This window comes from Peromyscus leucopus, chromosome 8a (assembly GCF_004664715.2).
Source record: "Peromyscus leucopus breed LL Stock chromosome 8a, UCI_PerLeu_2.1, whole genome shotgun sequence".
Classification (NCBI taxonomy): domain Eukaryota; kingdom Metazoa; phylum Chordata; class Mammalia; order Rodentia; family Cricetidae; genus Peromyscus; species Peromyscus leucopus.
The window spans coordinates 34,747,230-34,758,148 of NC_051085.1; the positions used below are offsets into that span (position 1 = coordinate 34,747,230).

General features: G+C 45.6%; 1 non-coding gene across 1 annotated transcript; it reads right to left on the bottom strand.

The window, feature by feature from the left end:
- Window positions 1-8,474: 8,474 nt before the first annotated feature.
- Window positions 8,475-8,557, bottom strand: Trnal-uaa. Its single transcript has one exon. It is a non-coding gene; the product is annotated as a tRNA-Leu (tRNA).
- Between the last annotated feature and the right edge of the window lie 2,362 nt (window positions 8,558-10,919).

Genomic DNA, 10,919 nt, shown 5'->3' on the forward strand with positions numbered 1-10,919 from the left:
ATGGCAGTCACACATAAATTACCTTGCCTCACCTGAAAGCAGAATATTATTGGTAATGTTTATGATTGTGATATGATAATGATACCTATAGGATATGATAATTTTTACATGATAATGTAAATAACAGGATAATTTTTACATCTTCTCAGTGATAGAAATCTCTGCTTTTTTCCTAATGTAGAATAAAAATATTAAAGTCAGGTTACATTTCAAATCACTGAACTGGGGTGGGTCAGAACTGCTAGTGCTTAAAAAATGTGAAAAACATTCTTAATATAGCTATTTATGACTAACCAGTGGGTGTGGCACCCAGGAGAAAACAATAAACTCACTCACTGTGTATTTGAAAACTCAAGAGTTTATTTTTCTTCCCTTTTCAAGTTAGATTTCAGAACATTACTGTTTTGTTTTTTTTTTAAACAAGACATTATTTAAGGACTTACCCCAAATTCCTCCTTTGAACAAGCTGCTGCTGCTGCTAGAAAACTGGGCATTTAAAGGCTGTTAAACGGCACACAAAAAAAATTCAACAAACAAATCAGAAAAATGCAATCTGTGCCTTTCTCCAAAATCTCTGTCTTTGAAATTAAATCTTATTTTCTTGTCCTGTAATTGTCATGGGAATGAAAGATACAAGTAATAAATTTCATGAGCAACCTGGACATCATATAAAAATTGATCTGTCAATCCCATCCGTGCAACGATATCATAATCTGTTGGCCAATCTACCTGCCAGGCGCTTGCTAAACATTACAGTAGCGTCCGATTGACCCCTCAGAATCAATTGTTATAAAGATCTTATAGGCGAGACGACAAAGAGTTGGAGAACTAAAGAGCCTGACAAGACCTGTCGGCACCACATTTGCCGATGCTCTAGCCTGTTGGAGCGTGAATGCCAACTCCTGGCTGACTGGGGTGGACCTAAGGTGAGAACTTGCACTGAGCAGGGCACGAAGCAGCGGGGCTGGATTCTCAGGGAAGGGCTCTAACAGGCCCAAGCATCCGCAAACAGGGGGCGACAGGTCTTGCCTTTTACCCTTCTCTGCCTTGCTAAAAACCATTAGATGACATTCCTCAAGCTAGCCGGCAAGGCCCCCAAGGTCCATTCCCCTATTTGGCCACTTCCTCCTCCTCCTGAGGCTGACTACCAAGGTCCAGCTGTGGAAGTTTTGAAGTCCAGCAATCAAAGGCCCCCTTTTGGCTGCCCTAATTAACATGCCCAATTAAACCAACTCATCCTAACACAGGTTTTCCCTTTTCCCTTTGTGAAGTACCATTTGCCTATGAGCCGCTTGTAGCAGGAATCTTAAAAGTTCTTATTAATAAAATCAAACCTGAGGCGAGTTATTGGGGTCCATGCTGGTAGATCAGAGAGACAGAACAAGCCACAGCTATCTCACCTTGCTGGATCCTCAGCTGGTCTTGTCTCCTCAGACTGGAGGTCTCTGAGTCCTCATCCGGAGTGGGTCTCAGCTGAATTACTGCTCAAAAGCCTGAATGCTTAACCAGCCAAAATCTTAACCAGCCAAAAGCTTCTAGTTTCTGATCCTCACGCCTTATATATCTTTCTGTTTTCTACCACCACTCCCTGGGATTAAAGGCTGGCTTTCTGGGATTAAAGGCGTGTGTCACCATGCTTGGCTGTTTCCAATGTGGCCTTGAACTCACAGAGATCCAGAGGGATTTCTATCTCTGGAATGCTAGGATTAAAGGTGTGAGTGCCACCATTTTCTAGCCTTTGTATCTAGTGGCTGTCTGTTCTCTGACCCCAGATAAATTTATTAGAGTACACAATATTTTGGGGAACACAATACCACCACAGCGGCTTCTGTCTTCTTTGTCCAGAGTCAGTCCTTTGTTCCCGCTCCGGGACAAATATCCTTCCCCCATCCCCTTTCTCCCCTCTCCCCTGTTCCTTTTCCCTTCTCCCTCATCCTCTGTCTCCTGACTTTGTCTCTTATTCCCAGCCCTCTGTCCCTCTGGGGCAAATAAATCTCCTTTGTGCTGACAACTTGGTCTTGGTGTGTCCTGTGCTGACTCTGGTCCTTTCACTTAGTACTGGAGAGGGGGAACAGGAATGCCTTGAGTTCAAGACCAGCATGGGCTGCTACACAGTGAGTCTGAGGCTATCCTGGGCTAAATAGTGAGGCCTTATCTAAAACCAACCAAGAAAACAACCAAAAAAAAAAAAAAAAAAAAAAAAAACACCCACTGTAGCTGGAGGGTTTCTCTCCAGCTCCCGCCAAGCCCCAGCAGTCCGACAGCCCACTTATAAAGTAAACACACAGATGCTTGTATTATTTACCAACTGTATGGCCGTGGCAGGCTTCTTGCTAACTGTTCTTATATCTTAAATTAACTCATATCTATTAGTCTATAAGTTGCCACGTGGCTCATGGCTTACTGGTACCTTTACATCTTGCTTGTCATGGCAGTGTCTGGCAGCGTCTCTCTGCCTCAACCTCCCCTTTCCCAGAATTCTCTTCTCTCCTTGTCCTTCCTATACTTCCTGCCTGGCTACTGGCCAATCAGTGTTTTATTTATACAGAGCGATATCCACAGCACTTTCCCCTTTTTTTTCAAAGGAAGGTTTTAACTTTCACATAGTAAAACTACATATAACAAAACAATTATCAAGTAAGAATTATAGTTACAATATCTAGTCTATTTATAATATTTAGTTTATTTGTATTTGGCAAAATTAAAGAAGATATCTATCCTATATTTGTGAGTCTAAGGTTTCATATCTAACTTATCTTTTATCATAACTAAGGAAAATTATAACAATGTAGTCTTCAACTACACTAAAGACCTCAGAAGGATATACTATTACCTGAGAAATAGGAGAAGGATTGCCATGAGGGCGCCAACCCACTTCTCCAGAAAATTCTTGTGCTCTGTGATTGCTAATCCCAGTTCTGCGTTGCCTCATGGGGCATGTACTATACTGTGTGTGTGTTTTACCAGCATGCTTACTTCTATGTTGAGGGATATTTGATCACACTGCGAACCCTGAGTTTGCATTTGTGTTAATTAAATACAAGTAACCTTGGTCAGGAGGCCGCATTAGCAACTGGTTGACAGGAAGTAATCATAGAGTCTCAGAGGGCATCCGGGAGAGATAGAGAGACACTGGAGGTAGCCGGGTGGGGTTTAGAGTGGCGCAGGTTTTTCTGGTTTGGTGAAGTGGAAGCCCATTTCTTCCACTGACGCCAGCAAGGAGATGGGGTTAGCTAGTTGTTGCTACTCAGCCTCCCTGAGCTCGCAGGTTTTCACCCCAGCCTTTGACTCTTGGGTCTCAGTGACTGTGGAGCTGCAATGGCTGGCCGAGATACAGTAGACGAAGGCATAGCCCCTGTGCTACAGGTAAAACAAGACTTCTCTGTGTACTGCTGCAGGAGGGGAAATTGGAGAGCTGAGACCATTTTTTTTTTAAATTTGTTTTTACTGTTTTTAATTATGCATATCTGCATGTGGGTGTGTGCACCTGAGTGCAGGTGCCTGTGGAAGTCAGAGGTGTCAGGTCCTCTGGAACTGGAGTCATGGGTGGTTGTGAGCAACCATGTAAGTGGTTGTGAGCCACCAAGTGAGTGCTGGGAATTGAACCTATGCCCCCTGGAAGAACAGCCAGCGCGCTTAACCACTGAGCCATTTCTTCAGCCCCAAGAGGCAAATATTATCTTTTTTTTCCACTGTTGTTGTTATTGTCTTCCTTTCTTTGTCTGAGACAGGTGTTAACTCTCTACACCCTGGCCGGCCTGGAATTCACTGTGTAATTAACTCAAGCCCCCGAGATTTACAGATTTCCACCAGGCCCAATTTATCCTTTTTTTTTTTCAAGTTTGATGTGCATTGGTATTTTGCCTGTGTGTATGCATGTCTGTGTGAGGGTGCCAGATCCCCTGGAACTGGAGTTACAGACAGCTGTGAGCCATCATGTGGGTGCTGGGAATTGAACGCCAGTCCTCTGGAAGAACAGCCAGTGCTCTTAGCCACGGAGCCATCTCTCCAGCCCCTCATCAATTTTTCTTAATAATCCATTTTAAAATATAACTTTAAAAGTTACCTTTTGTCAGGTGTGGTGGCACAAGCCTTTAGTCCCAGCACTTGAGAGGCAGAGACAAAGGAAGTATCTCCATTGAGTTCCAGGCCAGTCTGGTCTACAAAGTGAGTTCCAGGCTATCCAGGGCTGAGTAGTGAGACTCTGTCTGAGGGGGGAAAAGTACCTTTTCAGATAACTGCCAACCTCACTTCACTATAGATAGCAATGAACGAAATGGACAAAACTACAGCCTAACCCCAGAGATAAATTTGAGATTTGAATTGCTCCAGCTCATGGTAAAACCTCCTAAGATAGAAATGACTCACTAGTGCCTTGAAGGTTCTCCCCTTTGGGCTTCTGAACCTTGGCACTGTCTAGTCGAGAAGGAAGAAAGGGAGAGACAAACAAAAGCTGCAGCAGAAAGCCTGACCCACACCGTGGGAACTCTTCTTCTTCTTCTTTGTATTGCTGAAGCTCTGGGACCTGGGGCCTCCCACACAGAGCAGGATGTCCCTTTCGGAGTTTGCTAATTCTTAGGGGTACCACACTCCTGCTTCCCCCGTTCTGTGCAAACCACCCCTTCCCTACACTTCCTCTCCCCATGACTGACCTTAAGACTTCTACAACAGCCTTCTAGGACTCAGCAGGACTCCTGTCCCAGGGATCTGTGCTATGCGATCTTCTTTTACAGAAGTCAGTCTTTTTGTTTGTTTGTTTTGTTTTGTTTTTTGAGACAGGTTTCTCTGTGTAGCTTTGCTCCTTTCCTGGAACTCACTTTGTAGCCCAAGCGGGCCTCGAACTCACAGAGATCCACCTGCCTCTGCCTCCCGAGTGCTGGGATTAAAGGCTTGCACCCCCACTGCCCAGCTCAGGAGTCACTTTTGTGTCTGTGTGTCTACCAAACCCAGTTCAAAGGCATCCGTGGCACATTTTTACCACATACCCTAGAACAGGATGCTCAAGGATACACTGTACAGAATCAGGTGTGAAATCTTTCCAGTGGATTTTGAGGTCATCCACTTATTCAGCACGTGGATAGTCAATGTACATAAAATTCTGGAGGCACTCTGCTAGGCAAAGTTCCCATTTCACACTGGTAAGCACCCAGTGCTGACCCTGGACAGAGATGGCTGATAAGGGATGGTGCTGACCCAGGCTGACTCATTTCCTGTGTCCCCAGTCACAGACCATCACTGCCCAGGGCAGTCTGCTCACATTGAGAGGTCACTCCACACATCTCTATGTTGACTTTAGTCTGTGTGCAATACTGATATCTATCACCTAGAATTTTATTTTAATATGCCTGTCTGCCTCTCTCTCTTTCACTAGGGTCTCACTATCTAGTGCTGGCTGGCCTAAAACTTGCTATGTAGACCAGGCTGGTCTCCAACTCACAGAGGTCTACCTGCTTCTGCCACCCAAATGTTGAGATTAAAGGTGGTCACCACTATGCCGTTCATTTGTACCACTCTTTTAAATGGCGTAAACAACACTCATTCCCTTGCAGGTACTCTGACAAAAGGTCTAGGAACACTGTCATTTATGCTAATGGAAATTTAACTTAGGCCACATTGGTTCACAATGGTCTTCTGTCCAATCATAGAAAACGAATAGATGTATGCTCTCTGTCTCCTAGGTGGCGTCTCTACAACTAAACTATCTTGAGATTGTATTTCACCCCAGTCAGAAAGGCTACCATTAAGACATCACAAACAAACAAAACAAAAGCTGGACATGGTGGCCCACACCTTTGATCCTAGCACTCAGGAGGCAGAGGCAGGCAGATCACAGAGTTCAAAGCCAGCATGATCTACCTAGTTGCAGAACAGCCAGGACTACATAGAGAAACCCTGTCTCAAACACACACACACACACACACACACACACACACACACACACACACAAATCAAACAAAGGCTGGCCAGATTGGGGGGGGGCAGGCCTAATACATTGCTGGTGGGAATGTAAATTAGTCACAGGTACTATGGAAATAAACAATAGAAGTTACATACACACGCAAGCCTAATAATAGAATCATCATATAGTGTATTACTGCTGGGTATTTACCAAAGATGTCCAAGTCAGCAACCACAAAGACACATGCGCAGACATGTTTACTGCTGTATTTTCCCCCCCAACAGCTAAGGAGAGGGGCCAGCATAGGCATTTAAGCGTTGATGAGTGGATATAGAAAATTCAGTATGCATGCACAATGGAGTTTTATTCAGCCACATCTGAGGACAAAAGTATGCCATTTGCAGGAAAAAAAGATGGAACTGGAGATCATGTTAACTTAAGACAGTTCAGAAAGACAGAGATCACAGGTTCTCTCTCATGTGGAATTACATTGGAAATGTATATATATATATACATATATATGTATATATATACATACATACACACAAATATATATATATGATCTGAAAGTAGAAGGGGCAGTATAAGGGAAGAGGGTGGGAGTGGGGTGGGATGGGGTGGGGGTGGGGCAAGGCAGAGTAACAGGCGTGAATACAAACAAACCACGTGATACATATGTTTGAAAATGTCCTTATGAAATACATCATTTTAAACCGGGCGGTGGTGGTGGTGGCGGCGGCGGTGGCGGCGGCGGCGGCGGCGGCGGCGGCGGCGGCGGCAGCGGCGGCGGCGGCGCACGCCTTTAATCCCAGCACTCGGGAGGCAGAGGCAGGCAGATCTCTGTGAGTTCGAGGCCAGCCTGGTCTACAGAACGAGATCCAGGACAGGCACCAAAAACTACACAGAGAAACCCTGTTGTGAAAAACCAAAACCAAAAAAAGAAAAAGAAATATATCATTCTGTGCTATGAATATTCTAATAAAAATTTTAGAGCTTGGGGCATTAACATTTACTTCATTTGAATAATTAGCACATGCACGAGGCACATAGCCTGCACCTGATTTGTTCCATGAACAGACTAATTGAAACTGTACCTAAAAATGAAAAACTGGGCTGTGTGGAGCTGAAGAGATAGTTTTGCAGCAGAGAGCACTTGTGGCTCTTACAGAGGACCTGGGTGTGGTTCCTAGTGCCCACGTGACAGTTTATAAACTCTACCTCCAGTTCCGGGGATTCATGGCTTCCTCCTGGGCTGGCACCAGGTACCCATGCAGTGTACTTGCATACATTCAGGCAGGCATGAGCAGGGCATAAAATAAATGAATAAAAGTGGAAATCGAAAGAAGCTAATTAATCAAAGTCCCCAAGCTCCAACTTACTACTGAGGAGGATTAAGAAAGCTTCTTGTGTAGGAGTCTTCAAAGTGACCATGATACCTGTGTCTTAAGGCTGATGGCTAATATGTAATATATATATATATATAGTATATATATATATCTTTAACTTTATAATCATCTTCAAAGTTTGAAAGAAAATGTTTAATTGAAATAAAAATAATAAAGCCAGAGAAGGACTTTATCATACAATTAAAACAATGCTCATGAAAAGTTATCTCAGTGATGAGTGATTCTATTTAAATGGAAGATTATTTATCAGAGATTTAAAGGGGGAAGATAACTTTCTGTCTGAGATTGACATTGCCTTAATCTCCTAAACACAGTTATTCAAAAGTTTCAGGTTTATCTAAACAAATAAATGTTCCTCAAGTTTACCAGTAGGCGTCACTGTTTAAATCTACTAATAACATTTTGCCATCAGAGTTCTGAGCCAGGACTAGTAAATGAGATACATCATTCTGAACACGAGCCTTTCTGTGTAAAGAATATTCCTACAACTCCAGATAATTGAGAGTCCTGAGGATCAGATGGAAATATACGATCAACGTTAATGGTCAATGTTTCCTAAGTTTTATGGTTGTACTGAGGGATTTAATCACTGTCTTATGCTCAGATTATTCAAAAGGCTGGAGAGTTCCCGGAGCTGCACCTACGAATTTTGTTTAAGATCGTAGGCTGCTTTGATAAAAAAATACTTTTGAAGAAATTAGGAAAAAACCTGAAAATATTTCAAATTCTGGGTCTTCAGAACAATGGTACCTTTGTGGAGTTAACTGAAGGGTTGCATCATGAGAACAAGTCAAACTTCGGAGGCCAAAAAAAAAAAAAAAAAAAAAAAAAAAGGAAGGAAGGAAGGAGAAAAAAAAGAAAAGGGGGTGGGGACAGAGGCAGAGAAAGGCAGAGGGAAAAGCACTTTTGCAAAAAGTTGGTTGATATCAAGACTCCCCGGCTTCCTCTGGCCAAGCAGGGGCAGCTAGCGGAGGTCTGCAGTCCCCTGCGGGCGTGCACAGGTCGCCGGAGACTCGGTTGCTTCACCGAGGGAAACTCGGCTTGCAGCAGCGACCTACGAAGGCTGTAACTGCATTTCTTCCAACTGGAAATCAGAATTCTAAGTTTTCAAGGGATTTGGACCTAAAAAATACCCGAGACCTTGAGGAAAGGGACAAAAGTAACACCTATACCAGGAGTGGGGTTCGAACCCACGCAGACATATGTCCATTGGATCTTAAGTCCAACGCCTTAACCACTCGGCCATCCTGGTCCCGGCGTGCACTACTGCTTCTACACTTCCTACAAAGCTTCCACGACCCGTCCTCTTCCTGCTTTTTCTTTTTCCAAAAGGATGCTCCCGCGCGGGCCGCCCGGTGCTCCCGGCTTTCCCCGGCCCAGCTCCCGAGCGACGCTCGATGGCTGCCGCCCGGATTTCGTGTCGCCGCCGCTCGCTGTCGCCCCGAGCTCTTGGCGGCGGCGACGGAACTGCAACTGCAGGAGCGGCGCGCGGGCCGGCGCTCCGAGCGGGCGGGCGGGCGGGCGGCTCGGCCCCGCCGGCTCGGCTCGCACCCTGGAGGTGCGCGGGCGCCGCACACAAACCCCAAGGCTTAACTTGTGCGCTCCGGAGCGGCCGGGTGACCGAGTCCCTGCGGTGGTGTGGTGGACGGGTCCGCGGGGCAAAGTTTCAAGTGTGTTGATTCTCAATCGAAAGAGGTGCCGGGGCCCTCCCTGCACCTGTGCGCCGCTTTCCTTTTCCCGCCCGTGGGGCAAGACACGCCGGAAGGAGGCTCTGGAGAGAGCAGTGTGGGCAAGGCAGTGTGGGCAAGGCAGTGTGGCCCTGTCCCTCATTTCCCGCCCTGGTGGCTGCAGGCACTAATAACCCCTTTGCAGCATCTCAAAGGCAGGGTCAAGGCCTCCCGGGTTCCTGCCACCTAGAGGGCCGTGTTCCCTTGTGTTTTCGAAACTTGTTCGGTGTTCTACTTTCGTTTTCTGTTGCCGTGATAAAACACCCTCAACAAGAGGCAGTTTAGGGGTCACGGTCACTTATGTGCATGACACTGGCCGTCACCCAGTACCCCAGGGCCCCGGCTAGGTGTTCTGCAGCAGCGGACAGGGAGCTGGTGGCAGAGCTTTGACCTGACCACCCTACCTTGTCCCCGCCAGAGCCTGTTGGTACGGGGCCGGTGACTTCTGTCTTTGACTATAAATTGACATAGATCTGTCTGGTCCTGCCTCCCGAGCCACCCAAATGTGGCTTCTCTTGTGCTTTCTGCATCCTTCAAAGCTTGGGTCCGGGGACCCTGATGAGGAGAGGCGACGGGATGGAGAAAGGACAGACCCACGGACACACATACCATGATGCTGGGATCAGGTGGGCTTCTCCTAACAACTCAGTGTGCTTATTAGGTACAGCAGAGGAGAAGGGGTTAGCTGATCTTGATAGGTGGTCTCTGTAGGTGTGCAGTCCTCTAGTCTTTGCACACACTGGTCAACGGCCCACAAACACAGTCAGACCCCAGAGAAAAACTTCGCCTTTCTCTCGTGCCTGCATGGATCATATGGGTAATGGCTTTGCCAAATTGTTCCCTGGGTCAGAGGCCTCGAAGCCCTTGGACACGTCAAAATGCACATTCAATCTGGCTTTCACTCGGGGCTTCCTCTGCCCCCTAGAGCTGAGTGCATGGGAAGTCAACTAATCAGGTTAGTGTACGGCTCGGGTCCTTCCTGGTAGATGTCATAAAGAGATGTGTGGACTGAAGTTCCCAGAGACAAAAAGAAAAGCCGCACCTGTGTTAAAGATCCTACAAGGTGAATTGAATGATTACCCTGGGTTATTTTTAGTCCTCTGAATAGCTGCTCATTGCCCACCTCTGTGTTGGACCTGATATTCTTGTGACTGTGAGTAAATGCTTTTGAAATGTACCGAGACCCCTAGGCTCCACCAGGCCAAGAGCTAAGAGTATCATCAGACATCATCGGAAGCAAATAGCAAAGAATCTGTGCTTTGTAGCAACAGTCTACCTGCGAGTCCCATCAATGTTTTTGAAAAGTGATTTATGACTTTCTTTTATTCACTAATAAAAAAAAAAAAACTTCACAAACTCTTACCACATTGGAACATGATATTCAAATAAATGTAAATCTGTGTTCCGGGGCTATGGCTATTCAGATTTAGCTCCAGAATAAACTCTCTTATTCCCTTTGAAGTGAGTGCTGTGTTTTTGCATTGATAACAGATAAGGTTACTGGGAACAAGGGGGAATTAAGGCTTTGTGGTGTGTATCTATGATCTCAGTGTAGCCATGTTCTATACAACAGCGTTTCCACCAGGGTTGCATAAGAAATAACGATCTCTTAAGGCAGAATGAAGCCGAAAGTTTCTGATGACGCAGTGCAGGGCGGCTGCCGCAGAGTAGCATGGTATTCCTGCATGTATGGTGATGCTGGTGTGAACAGACCCTCTCTGGCTCTGCCGGTGGTACAACAGCTGACTCCTCTAATTACATACACCATTAATAAAAACGATAAGTGGCTATATTACCACTTTATGTTTTTATTGCTTTCTTGTGTGTCTGAGTACTCTAGGTCTCAGCTCATTATTTTAATTGATGTTAAAATTAACGTGCAAAGCA